A 14,093-nucleotide genomic window follows, 5' to 3' on the forward strand; every position below is an offset into this window, starting at 1 on the left:
AAAGAGCCACATGCGGTTCCAGAGCCGCAGGTTGCTGATCCCTGGTCTAGTGCTTAAAGTGCTGGTCTAGAAACCAGGAGACTGAGCATTCTAGCTCCACTTTAGGCATGAAAACTGGCTGGGTGACTTTGGGCCAGTCACTATCTTTCAGCCCAACTGACCTCCTTTTTTTTTGGAGAAAATAGGAGGCAGAAGGAATATTAGGTATGTTAGTCACTTTGAGTTATTTATAAAAATAATAAAGGTGGGATAAAAATAAAAATAAATAAAAATACGTTAAGCTACAAGTTGCAGCAAATCATGTCATAGCACAACTGTGGGAACCCAGCCATTGCTTGCTTCAGCCATGGCAGATATTTATCATTTAAATAATTCAGGATTATGATTCAGGAGAAGACAATTAAAAATTACTTTAAAAATTTCCTTAAGAAAAAGAGAGTACTCATCATCTAAAGTATTACTCGAAAAAAAAATATTTCTTAATCTAGTAGAAAATGAGACAGGAATTAAGAGGTAAGGTAACTCTGATAGGCAGTTCCAATCAATGAAGTTGCTCCTACCTGTCCTGGCAAGATGTATAATTTCAAATCAGCTGGAAAACTGATAACTTTCATGCACAACATTCAGAGACATTTTTTTTCTTCATGCAAGTAGGCCCACAAAGAATATACTTTTATATGATAGCATGCAAGAACAATCTTAATTTAAGTTTTTGCATTTTCTCATGCAACAATGGTTACATTTCTTGAAATATTTTCATTCAAAGAATAGCTAATGGAAAGGAAACAAAAAAAAAGTATAACTGTTTGGTAGTGCTAATTATTTATTTGTTTGTTTCAATGAAAAACATTGGTTTTAAAGGGGAATGCCTCTGGGAACCTGATCATTTTTAACATATTGTACATAAATCAGTTAGCAATTTGAGTACAAGTGCCAGAAGAGACTCCTGCCAATTAATGCCTTTTATTAACCAAATGTTCCCATTAAAATAATAATAATTGAAAAAGCTTCTCTCTCCCCACTTGCAATGTGAAGAGCAATAAGGAAATTGACAGCTGTCAACACATGAATGTCACTATGCAGTTTATTCTGTGCAAAGGTTTTTCCTTAAAAACCAAAAGAAAAAAACTGCTTTTTTAAATTATTTATTTAGGAAGGGTTGCGAGAGACCAGGCTCTCATCCTCCTCACTAAGCAAAAGAAAATTTTAAGAAAAAAATTCATTGAATCTCTGGGTTTGGGGTCATGACATCTTTGGTACTCTAAAGCAGATTAGGAATCATATGTGCAGATGTACATATTCATTTATTTATTTACTGGATTTTTATCCCACCTTTACTACTTTATAAGTAACTCAAGGCAGCAAGCATACATAATACTCCTTCCTCTTCCTATTTTCAGAACCCTGTGAGGTGGGTTGCACTTAGAGACTTTTAACTTGCATGTCGCTTCAATCCCCAAAGAAACTCAAGGCAACTTGCATTTTAGGATTAAAAGCTACTATTAGCAAATCAGTAGTTCACAGGAACAGCTATACAACCCCAAAGAAAAACAGTAATTGTAGTAACTGTAATTGTATCATTATATACTTACAGGTAGGTCACAATTAATGTGAGTTTAAATAGTGTGATATTTCATTTCCACTGCAACTAAAGACACTTTATGTGCCAAGGTTATCTAATATTTTATTTTCCCCCCTAAATGGGAAATATTTCAAAGACAAACACCAGTTACCTCCAAGTACCTTTCACATTTTTGAGTCAAGGTGATACTGAAGAGGATGTGCATAAGGGTGGATCCCAGAATAATTATAATTAATAAAAGTGTATTAATTAAACCACAATTCTTATAACTCCAGAGTAATTCCTCTTGGACAAATCAAGGTAAGCCAAAGTAGCAGAAATGAGGAAATTATATGGAGTTGAGACCAAGGGATTGCTTTCATTGGGCTGGATTTTTTCATTTGTTTGTTTGTTTGAAATAATTTTCCCAGTCTCAGTTCATCATGTTTATTATGTCATGCTGTACTTTGAACTCTCTTGTCTTTCCTGTTAGATTCATTGTTTTGTTTATCAGTTTCCAGGTCTTGATTCATGCCAAGCCTTGGCTATGTTATAATTACCATCTTTAGCTCTAGATTAAAAGAACTGTTTGCTTCTAAAAGTTCTGCCTGAGTTTGTTTATCACTGGACTGTGGGAGGCATCCAGCTTGCTATCTTGCTGGCTAGCAGCCAGCAGTGCTGGCACCAAAAAAGTAGACTTCCTGGGATCAGAGGCATTCTTAGAAAGTAGAGATGGTAAGCAGTTAGAAGTTACTGGTTTTTTTTTTTCCTGAATTGTTCTCAGATGCTATTCCTCCACAAAATGAATGGAAGCATCAAAAGTGGAAAGGGAAATATTTCATTAAAGGGAGAAAGTGGAGAGAACTTAACAGGGTCAGGCAGGGCTGAGAACAATCAAATAGGCTGAGAGGAAGAAATGGCAAATCTAGAAGAAGGAGGGTTGTTTTGTAACCCAGATGCTCCTTGTCCTTGCCCTGGATTTAGATTTTTGGACAACTTCAATGATTTTCAACATCTCCCACTTTCTTTCTTGTGAAATGTATATTCTGAGACTGGTCACACCTATCATAGCAACCAAGTTGTATCATTTCCTTATAGTTTCAATGAACTATCTCATCTGCAAATATTGGAGATCCTGGTTGAGAGGATTCATGGGATTCATCTTGAAATAACAATCCTGTCATAATTCTGAAAGAAGGCAAAGCTCAGAAATAAAGCATATACTCGATATATACTTTTTGAACAAGATTCAAAAAGACACTTTCCCAAGTCCTTGGACAGTTGCTTCCAATTAAATAACCTCCTTGCCAACCTAAACAGTTGAATCGTCTGATTCTGCACATACTAATGTCATATGTATAGAAGAACACAGTATGAGAATTGTGTTGCTTTTTTGAGGTCTAAACGATGAAGATTGCCTAATCTACCTTTCCCCCATATCTAATGTATTCTGAATGGGGAGTACACTTTTTTCAATTAAATTGGCCAGCTTACCTTTCATCCTAGTATGAACAAAGGAAAATTCCATTACCTTCATACTATTTCCAATTGTATAACCCTCTATGAAATCACACTTATTTTCCTAAACAAAAAAAGGCCCAATAGATCATGCAATATTAAATTATACTTTTCTGACTTTTGCTCAGGATACCTGATGGAGAAGAAAGTGGCTCTGGGATACTAAAACCTAGACATTGTGGGCTCATTTGTATGTCCCTTTGCAGCACCTAAGGTGCCAACTTGCAACTTGTTTGATAGCTTGTGTTTCTGTATGGTAGAAATAATGTACTGTGAATAATGGTAGGACTCAGTGAGCACAAAGCACTCTTTCATGAAGGAACATGACTTCCATATCTTACTCATATGGAGATAAGAAAATGGTCTGTGTTAAACATTTTGCCTTCTCAGATACAGATAGTCCTTGACTTACAACCATTCATTAAGCAACTGTTTAAAGTTATGATGGCACTGAAAAAACTGGTCTTCACAATTACAACCCTCATAGCATCCCCACAGTCACATGATCAAAATAGCAATAGCACTTAGACTTATATACCACTTTACAGTCCTCTCTAAGTGGTTTACAGGGTGAGACTATTGCCCCCAACAATCTGGGTCCTCATTTTACCGACCTCAGAAGGATGGAAGGCTGAATCAGCCTTGAACCTGGTGATATCCTGGTGAACTGCCAAATTGCAGTCAGCTGACAGTCAGCAGCAGTAGCCTGCAGTACTGCACTCTAACCACTGTGCCACTGTGGCTCCTAATCCAGATGTTTAGCAACTGGCATGTATTTGTGATAGATGAAGTGCCCTGGGGTCATGTGATTGCTATTTACGACCTCCTAGTCAGCTTCTGAGAAACAAAGTCAATGGGGGGAAGTCAGAGTTGCTTAATGATTGCATGATTCACTTAACAACCAGTGATTCACTCAACATCCATGGCAAAAATGTCATAAAATTGGGCACAGTTAACAACTACTTTGCTTAGCAACAGAAATTCTGGTCCCAATTGTGCTTGTAAGTCAAGGTCTACCTGTAAACACCAGATATTTATGATTTCCCATTCTTTCAGGCTCTTTCACTCAATCACCACTAAATAGAGGGGAAATGTTTTATTTTATCCTTTCTCAACTTGTCACGCTCCAGAAGTATAGACTTTTAATTCCTAGAATTATCGTAAACTGGGAATTCTGAGAATTGAAGTCCACACATGGGGAAACGTGGGGTTAAACCAACTTCTGGGAGCCAGCTGTGTTTCATCAGATATATCTAGTTCATTCAAGCCAATATATTGGAGTAGGGAGGTGTCTGTTACAGCTCCACCTTAATCTTCTCAATTTTATTTCTTCCATTCAAGAAGAAAATAAAATTAATGCAGCCAAGGAAGTAATTTATGTAGAAGAAAAACATATGTAACATGTAAAAAAAAGTGATTCTCTAGGTTAAATGTTTAAACAATGTCTTCCATTTTGGATAATGTAGAGAGTTGCCATATTTCAGGTCAGAGCAGAGGCCTATATAGCTCAAAATTATTTACTCCGACTGGCAGCGTCTCGCTGGTGTTTTAGACTAGGACATTTCCTGTCTTGGCACTAAAACAAAGAGCCCATGGATTTAAAATAGTTGCGTAATTTTTCCTCACCATGGGTTTTTTGGTCTCTTAGTCAGAATAATCTTGTAGTTGTTATTAGTATTCTTCTATAATGAAAAAAAAACAAAAGTCAGTGGTTTTCTTTAAAAAAAGAAACTTTGTGCAACAAAATTGATACACTTGGTTTCATTTAGATGATTAATACCTATGGCAATGTACAAAATTTCTGGCAATTGCCTTTGGGAGTTTTATAGGTGAGGTTAGGAGCAAAGCTGGTAATTACACTGCTCCCAGACTTATTTATTTGAATGCATTATTTATGCCCTTTTACAAGTCTAGTGTTTTTTTTTAATATACAACTCTATATTAAAGGGACAGCCATCCCAAATCTAATCAATGTGGAGTCTTGAGTTAAAAGTCATTTTAAGTGCTATATCTTTCCCTGGGAGCACCAGTCAATTACTGATTTATATGCTTAATGTGCTTTAAAAAAAAAAAAGTTTTGTTTGTTTCTTTTACTGACTCAGACTTTTACTTACACAGCATTGGGTTTACAGGCTATGATCTTACACTTGAACCTGTATTTAAATGTTTATACAAAATATTTAAATGTATTAAATGTATATTTATATTTTAATGTGTACACAAAAGCCCTGGCGGTGCAGTTGTTAGAATGCAGTATTGTACTGCAGAAAACTCTGTCCATAGCTTGGAGTTCAAACCTGATGGGGCTCAAGGTTGACTCAGCCTTCCATCCTTCCGAGGTCAGTAAAATGGGGACCCAGATAGTTGGGGGCAATATGTTGACATTGTAAACTATCCAGAGAGTGCTGAATGCTATTGCTATAGAACTTGGCCTTCCTCAACTCGTGCTATCCAGGTCTGTTGAGATGACCACTTTCTAATTCCCAACCAAGATCGTATGGCTAGGAAGTCAAGTAAAATCAGAACTGTCAGCAGACTTACACAAGCATACTCAATATTTTTATTAGAGTCAATTCTGTGTGCAGAATCCAATATAGGAAGAAGCACCTCCTAAATTTAAATAATAAAGAGTTAGGACAGCCTGTACCTGAACCTACATTGGAATATGTGGTAATTGCAGAATCAGAAAATTCTACCAGTTTTCTCTTAATAAGAGAGAAATGCTAGATACTCTTGTGTGTGTAAAAAACTGTGTATGTGTGTATTTCAAGTATTAATATTACAAATTAGAACTCAGTGAGAAAAGTCCAAGGCAGACAACTTAAGTTGCACTTTCCAATCTGATTGAGAATTGCTATACATTCTATCTTCGGGGTTCCACTTTTTCAAAAAAACAATGATATATTGTTTTGTTGAAAATACAAATAGAATAAGAACAAAGCTCAGCAATAGCAGTTACAGGCAAATCATGCTAATGAACAATTAGTCATAATTCAGATTAATATGCTCAATACAGGAGGAAAAATTAGTAAGTGTAATGAAGAATACGCATCTCAGCAATGTATAATTGAAATTCTTGGTTCAGTGTCCACCTTTCAGTCAGCATACAGGCACAGTTAATCTAATCCTCCATAATTTTTGTATTCATTTTTATTGGATTTCCCTTATTACAGGAGAACAGTTACTGAAATCTTCCAATTGTTAAGACATGGATTACTCTTCAGACACATGCCAAAAACTCACTCAGCTATTTCATAACCAAACAACATCCATGTTTTAATATTTCTGCAGTGCAACCATCAACTTACAGTGTACTTTTTTTCTATGTGCCTACAACATGCATGACTTTTTAAAATCAAAATCAAAATTTCTTTTGACACTAACATTTTATATCATTAATTTCTGTTCCATTCCCATTTATCATTACCATTCCTCTGCAAATCCTTGATGCATTCCTTCTAGCATTCCCTTACTTCAGTAATAATTCAGATGATTTCATCACTTTTATGTTTTGATTCTACTAGCTTTGCTTCTGCTTCCTTGTTTAGCTCACTTGTAAAACATTTATTTTCATCAAAATTCCTCTGCATTTTCTCTACCTCATTTAATCTTAGCCATTCTTTGTTAACTATATTCTTGAAGCCATATATATTCCTCATGTACATTACAAAATAATTTGTATGATCTTGTATATTTTTCCTCATCCTCAATTTTTTTGCAGCAATGATTATTTTCCATGCCCACAGCCTCTTTCTCATCAACATTCCACCCACATCCTTTTCCATTCTGTCCATTCGCTCCATTAGTTACCCTCTGTATTTCATTTCAATTTCATTCCAGCAGCTTCCATATCATTTTTCCTTACATCTGTTTTCCATCTGTTTATTGGGACACTAATCTATCTTCTAATACTGTTTAATGCAGTTCTAATGCTCTCTTTTCTTGCATTTTTCTTTTCATTCCAGTTTCTTTTATTTCTTTCATTGTCTTCCATGTCCATTTCCCACCTAAGATCTACACCTGATACTACCAAAACCTAGTCTGTCTCACATTCATGAGTGCTCCATCACAAGCTCTCTAAATCTTTCAATAATAGTGGAATGATAGATGACATTGTGTTTTTCCTTTTCCATACTTATGCATACTGACTTTTTCTAAGTTAGTTTGTAACTCATGAAATAATAATTATTTTTTCCTAACAGTCCTTTTTTCTAAGCAGATGTTCATCAAACTTTCACCATCTTTATTCATTCTTTTTTTACTCATCGAAATGGCCCAGTTGCATTTTCTGTTCTCTTGTCTGATAACAGCCATCCACTATCCCCAACAGATGATGTCACCCCACCCCCAGTTGCAATCACTGAGAATGTTAACACAATTTCCCCACAAATTCATCCTGCTTCTTGCATATTTACCAATTATTGGAGCATGACCTGCAGCTATCACACTATGGATTCCTAGTTTTGTATATGCTCATATGGATACCACATAATGCAATTTTATACACCAAGCCCTTTTATTCATAATTAAGCGTAACTAGACTTTCATCTTCTGGCATGCATTCATCAATGGCATTGTTTAAGATCAGACCATCTTCATTCACATGCATTATAGCCTTCTGTTTTTCTTTTCTTTTTGGTTTTGACACTGCTGGATGCCAGCTAACAAGCTAGCAAGTTGGATATCTGCTGCAGTTTGGTACAGTCTGTTATAGTCTACACCAGGGATCCTCAAACTTGGCAGCTTTAAGACTTGTGGACTTCAACTCCCAGAATTCAGAACTCCCAGAATCCCAAGACTCCCTAGAAGCCCCTGATTCCATTTCCTCTCCATCCCCCTCATCAGGGGACATATCCAGCAGAGTCATTAACACCTTTCTTTTTAATTCACAGAGACAGAACATATTTTTCTACCTTTCGTTTCCTTCATTAATTTATTTATTGTTTGCTCTTCATCCTACCAAGTTTCATATTTTCATATTCCATGGATATTGATCTCTACCACCCATCATGTAGAAGATGTTGGTTACATATAAGGAAAGAATTCCTAACAGTAAAATGTACAGATAACAAACCTTGCTTAAAAAACAATAACACTTTCATGAAAAATGAAATCTAATCAAAACTGAGGAACAATGCTAAAAACAGTAATTAATTGCAGTTATAGATCAGGATGGATATGAGGCTAATTTGTCTCCTTTTTAAAGGCCTCTTAAAGTAACCTCTTTTTTTAAATTGCTTTTCCAAATTCTAATAAAGTCAGAACTAATTAAATCTCTGGGGGGAAAGTGTTCCAGAGAAGAAGTCAGTGATCAAGAAGTATTTCTTAAACAAATAATCTGTATTTATTTTATTGTTAGAAGTTTGGACAGGGAGATTATCTTTGACTTCTGAGCCAGTAACTCTTGTTGTAGGAAGCTGAAAGAAGCTATTAAATGGAAACTATATACAAGAACCTGAATAATGAGTTTGTTTGTTCTTGCTTGGTATTTAATTGGGAGTTGCATTAAACAATGTAAAATTAGCTTTCTCTTTTAAATTGAGACAGAGAAAGAACAACAATGTTCTGTGCGCACTGGATCTTCGGGAAAAGTTCAATAAAGATCAGTAACAATCTTCTATTGCAGGGGTGTCAAACTCGATTTCATTGACAGCTGCATCAGGTTTGTGTTTGACCTCGGGGGGGGGGGGGCGGAGGGCAGTGGTGAAATCCAAATTTTTTTATTACCGGTTCTGTAGGTGTGGCTTGGTGGGCATGACTTGGTGGGCATGGCAGGGGAAGGATACTGCAAAATCCCCATTCCCACCTCACTCTGGGGACATCCAGAGGTGGCATTTGCTGGTTCTCCAAACTACTCAAAATTTCTGCTACCGATTCTCCAGAACCTGCCAGAACCTGCTGGATTTCACCCCTGGTGGGGGGGGGTATGGTCAGGGGGCATGGCCAGCTTGATGTCACTTGTTTCGGGGGCACCTGTGGTGGCCTGAGTGCTCTGTCAGCAAAAACGGGCTCCTGAGCTCCATTTTTGGCTGCGATGGCCTCCTGCAACCCTCTGCCAATGAAAACGGAGCTCGGGAGAGTCACACGTAGCCCTCCATTTTCACTGGCAAAGGCACCGCGGGCCAGTCCTTTGCTGTTTCCAGGGTGGCCCCATTGGCTAGATCTAAGCACTCCACAGGCCAGATCCCCCCCCCCTCGGGCCTTGAGTTTGACACCTTTGTTCTATTGGTATCTCATTGACCAGCTAGAATAAGGTTTAATTTATGTACTATTATTGTTATCTTTTAGACTCACACTAAAAGGAATGTTAATATGACCCTGGATCAATCACTATATGTTAAAGATGCCATTCTTTTCTTCTTAGCTATATGTATCTCCAGTATTAGGACTCTCCCAAAATACAAAGAACTGTAGATCTGGAAGCAATGGGCTTCTCTAAAAGAACGATTATACTGCTCTGGAAAGAGAAATGTATGCCTGATAAAAGATAATGCAATCTAGAAGAAAAATACAAAAAGAAAAGAAATAGTGCAAAAAGAGAAAACAATTAAGCATTAAAAAGATATATAAAGCAATGACTTCCCTGCCCTTCAGACAAGTATAAACTTCAGCAACTTAACATCTTCTATGATATTTCAATTAAAAAAATATCTTCCTATATCTCATCACTGATCAATAAACAAATGGTAAAAATACATCAATCAGTCCTAATCAGCAAAAGTCCAGTAAGAGGTATCAGAATTAATAACATACATATTTTGACCTCAAGCTTTGTACTTGTTCAAGATAATTAATGGGTGTTCCTCTCCTTTTTCTTATTGCTATGCTTATCAGTGTTGAGGTTGTGCTGGTCCTTTAATGCTTTGTATTAGCACTTTTCCTTTGTTAAATAGTTCAGCATAAGAAAATAAATAAATATATTATATAAATAATATATATTTATTAATTCATTTTATATGGCTTTTTCATGGTTTAAAAACAACTGTCTTTAGATGCAGTTTTAGTGTTTATAAATTAAATGGGTAAGGCTTTGTATGAACAAAATTGCCTCATTTCAGAGAATTGCCTTTAAAAATACAGCATATAATGCTGTCAAATGAGGCCATGGAAACTGCTATGGAGAATTGCCTAGGAATCACATATAAACTTCACAGAACTCTTAGAAGAAAAGACAGAAGGGGACGGGGGAGGTGGGAGGGAAGGGAAAGGAAGAGAAGAGATAACAAAGCCAGCACAAGGTGGCTTGGTAGGAGAATGTGCAAGATTTGCAATGGATATCCTTAGCTTGTGCCAATGCCACAAGGTAAGGAGACTGCAAAGCTTGTTTATCAGATAGAGGCACACAGGTCGTAATTAATGCTTTCATAATTTAGAGGGAAGATGCCTTTTGTATTAGGCGTAGAGTTGCCATTTGCAGTACAACCCTCTGGAAGCTTGAGATGGTGTGGTGGCTCATCTTCTGACAAGGCTAAGATGCCAGGAATATATTATACTAATGCTGCAGCATCTGCTCTTCTCTTCTCTCTCTCCAGTATTGAAGTCAGATGGATGGCATTACAATAAAGCAACATGAAGCCAATGCTTTCTGCCACTATTTTCATTGGGGACAAGGCTTCCTTGAGTTTAGTCTGTATGCAAATGATTTTAAATATATTTTAAAAATAAGATATCGATGACACGTGGGATCCTCTCCATTTTTCTTTTCTTTTTTTTTTTGCTTCAGGTTTGAAAACATTTAGAATGGGTTTTTGCATTTCATCTTAAACAATTCTTTTTCTCCCAACATCTTTGTCATGTAACGTTTCATTGTGTGGATGTTTTATGGTGACTCACTCTGATCTGTTGGAAGAAAGTAACTAAAACTTTACTGAAATTAATACAATTTCAGTAAATAAAAGAAGCGAGTATGATTGTAGTGCATATCTAGTTGCAAACTCTGGTTTTAAGAACTAGTCATAGTCCTTCATGCCATGGCAACCTCCAGATTGACATACGATAATATTCTTTACATGATTAGCCTCTGAAGAAAGCTATCAATTCAACATTTCTAGGCTTCTTGTTTTTTAGGTTCTTTATCTAAAATCAGAATTTTGTAAAGCCAAACCTACACCTAGTTTAGAGAACAATCACGATCTAGAAGCAGTGGATTCAATCAAGGATGTATATGTATATGAGCTGCTAGGGCTGTTAAACTGCCGGCCCACGGTCTGGATGCGTCACACACTGGCCATGCCCACACCTGGTTTAGCGAAGGGGGTAAAAGTCCTGATATGTCACATGATGCTGCTGTGACACCGTGAGTTTGACACCTGCGCTAGGTGCTATCTTCAGTCGAGGACAGCACCTAGCAGCACCTACCGTAGCACTTACCAAGTAAACTAAATTCTTGGATGTAAAGTTGCTTGGCCATTTCAGAGTTCTTGGCTAGACTAAAGGTCCAAAAGAAAGAAAAATATAGAAAGAGAAAATAGCAATGACAATTGCTTCCTTAAAGCTGTCAAGAAAACAGCATGGATACCGTTACTACAAATGATTTTCAGCTGGAGGGTATCTTTACTTTTTTTTAAACTACATTCTGCAGGATCAGCACCAGGCAACAGAGTGGAACTTGCAGTGGGAGTGAGAGATACAATTGGAGCAATAAACTGGGGAGTAAAAAGTAAGCTTTAAGTAACAAAGTCAAAACAGCAGGTAAATATTTCAGTTCAGTAGCTTGGAAGCTTCTCTTCCTAAGTAAAGGTAACAACAATCTCTTCTTGAGTGATGTTTTTCAGTCAAATAAGGTGACTCCTGTTGCTTCTCAAATTTGCAATGTGTTGAAAGAAGAATCCTGCTGTGGGTTTCTTAGGAGGAAAATAGAGCAGGAGAGAAGAACAAGGATCCATGATTGCATGCTGTGACCCACAGGGAGTGAAGGCCAGGGAGTGAAGGCCAGAGCCAAACCAAGTTCTATGATATCTTTGCACTCTGCATCTCCAATCTCTGATTCACACTTTCTGAACAGCACTGCTACTACTGAATGGAGGAAGAAAGAGCTGAACAGTAGAAAAGTGCAAGACTGCAATATCAGATTATGTGGGAGAAATAGCTTCCTTGAGGATCAGATACACAAGCACCACTAAATTTGGTGAAGACAATTGTTAGGAGCTATGAGGTAGCATCATCATCTGAGGCTGAGATGATGGCCAGAAATAATGTTCTTTTCATGCCACTTTGAACTCCTAATGGAAAGATGAGACTACAGTCTATCAATGTAATATGGGGAGTGGGAGGAAAGAATTTCTTGGTGTGTTATGGGTAGATACGAACGTCTCTGTGGTGATGCATACTTGGAGATATGGTGAGAGACATGAGGCAGGCCACTCTTGGGGAATGTGGCCTTATTCCAGAGCCCCATGCTGCAGAGGACTGGGTTTTTGACTGCTGCTGCTTAATACCAGGTCACGTCAGTTTGTGGTCACCCACATTTGGAACATGATCATGGTTGAGAGGGCTGACCTGTGAGATCTGACTAGACCCAGAATGGGGGAAGGGCCACTTTCACAAATGTTCCAGTTGGGTTTCAAGTATAATATCAGCCAAGACCAGAAGGCAGAGGGGTGGGAGAGTGGTAACTGTCATTTGGGAGTCCTTAAAGTCTTTCAGGGGAGCTGCTCCATAAGTTACTGATTGTTGCTACAATCCAGCCTCCCTGCTGCATAGCAAATCCCCTCCTAGGTTCTTTAACTTCATTTTTGGGTTGGTTGCAGAATTTCCCAAGCTTATGGTCCATTATTGGATCACATCAACTCTTCCAGCCTGACTCTTTTTGTAACTGATGCAGTAGTAATTGGCTTTGAACCCATGGATGTGTTTGAGTAACTCACCGGCTCTAATGTCTCAATGGATTTATTGGCTCTCAGACTTGGCTAGCTGACTTTTCTTTGGGTTTCATTTCCTGTAGAGTCTCATAATAGAACAAATCCCAAGGCCTGGGGGAGTTTCTGAGAAAGAATCACAAGTAAAGGCCAGTGAAATAATCTTCCTTGAGTTTTTATATTTTCACCTATGGTGTTTTTTTGACATGATGTTGCTTTGATGGCTACTTTCTGACCCTCAATAAGAGAGTCTTCTCATTATCAGAATCTAAAGACTCCTCTACTGATAGAGGAGCATTTCCATCTAGGTTCCAGGCTGTTACACCAGGTCTTTCTGCCCAAAGCTCTGCTTGGAGTTCTGTCTGTTTACATGAAATAATTGTCAATCAAATCCCAACTTCAGACATTCTCCTCAGACGGATTAAGATTTTTTATTTAACCAAGACTGTTGTAATGGCATTGATAACATGCACTGCCGATTGTTAATCTTCCTTTAATTTTGCACTGATTAGGTGATTGTAGTTGTTTTCTGACATTTAAAATAATGCATGCTGTTGTTAGTAATTCTATTGGAAAAAATTGCTTTTGTGGAATTTTCTCATCATTTTCACAAACACTAACATTACAGTTCATACTGATTACTGGAATGAGAACCCGTTTGGTTAAAGCACCAGGTTAGAAAGTGGGAGGCAATGAGTTTAAGTCCCATCTCAGCCATGAAAACCCACTGGGTGACTTTGGACGAGTCATCTCTCTCAGCCCAACTCACAACATAAGATTGCTGTTATGGGGAAAATAATGCTGGCCCGATGTTTCCTTTTTGCATTGGGTAGACCAGGCCGAAGTGATCAGGTAGATTGGGCCAAAGCAACACGGGACAGCCCCTTACATTTTCCAGGACAGCCCCACAGGCCGGATCTGACCACATTATGGGCCGGATGTGGCCCAAGGGCCTTGAGTTTGATACCCCCAGGCTAGACTGTAGAGTACATCTAATTATAGGGAGTGTGTGCCTTTTAGTTAAAACAGTTTCACTGACTACCAATCTGTTGTTGAACACAATTCAAAGCGTGATGTGTGTGTGTTTGAGAGAGAGATCACTTTTTCAACCACATCCTTTCCCCCTTTTTTCCCTTGGAAATCATGCTGTTTATACA

The sequence above is a fragment of the Pituophis catenifer genome, unplaced genomic scaffold, assembly GCF_029215685.1.
Source record: "Pituophis catenifer annectens isolate HBS135680 unplaced genomic scaffold, rPitCat1.0.hap2 SCAF_3, whole genome shotgun sequence".
Taxonomy (NCBI): domain Eukaryota; kingdom Metazoa; phylum Chordata; class Lepidosauria; order Squamata; family Colubridae; genus Pituophis; species Pituophis catenifer.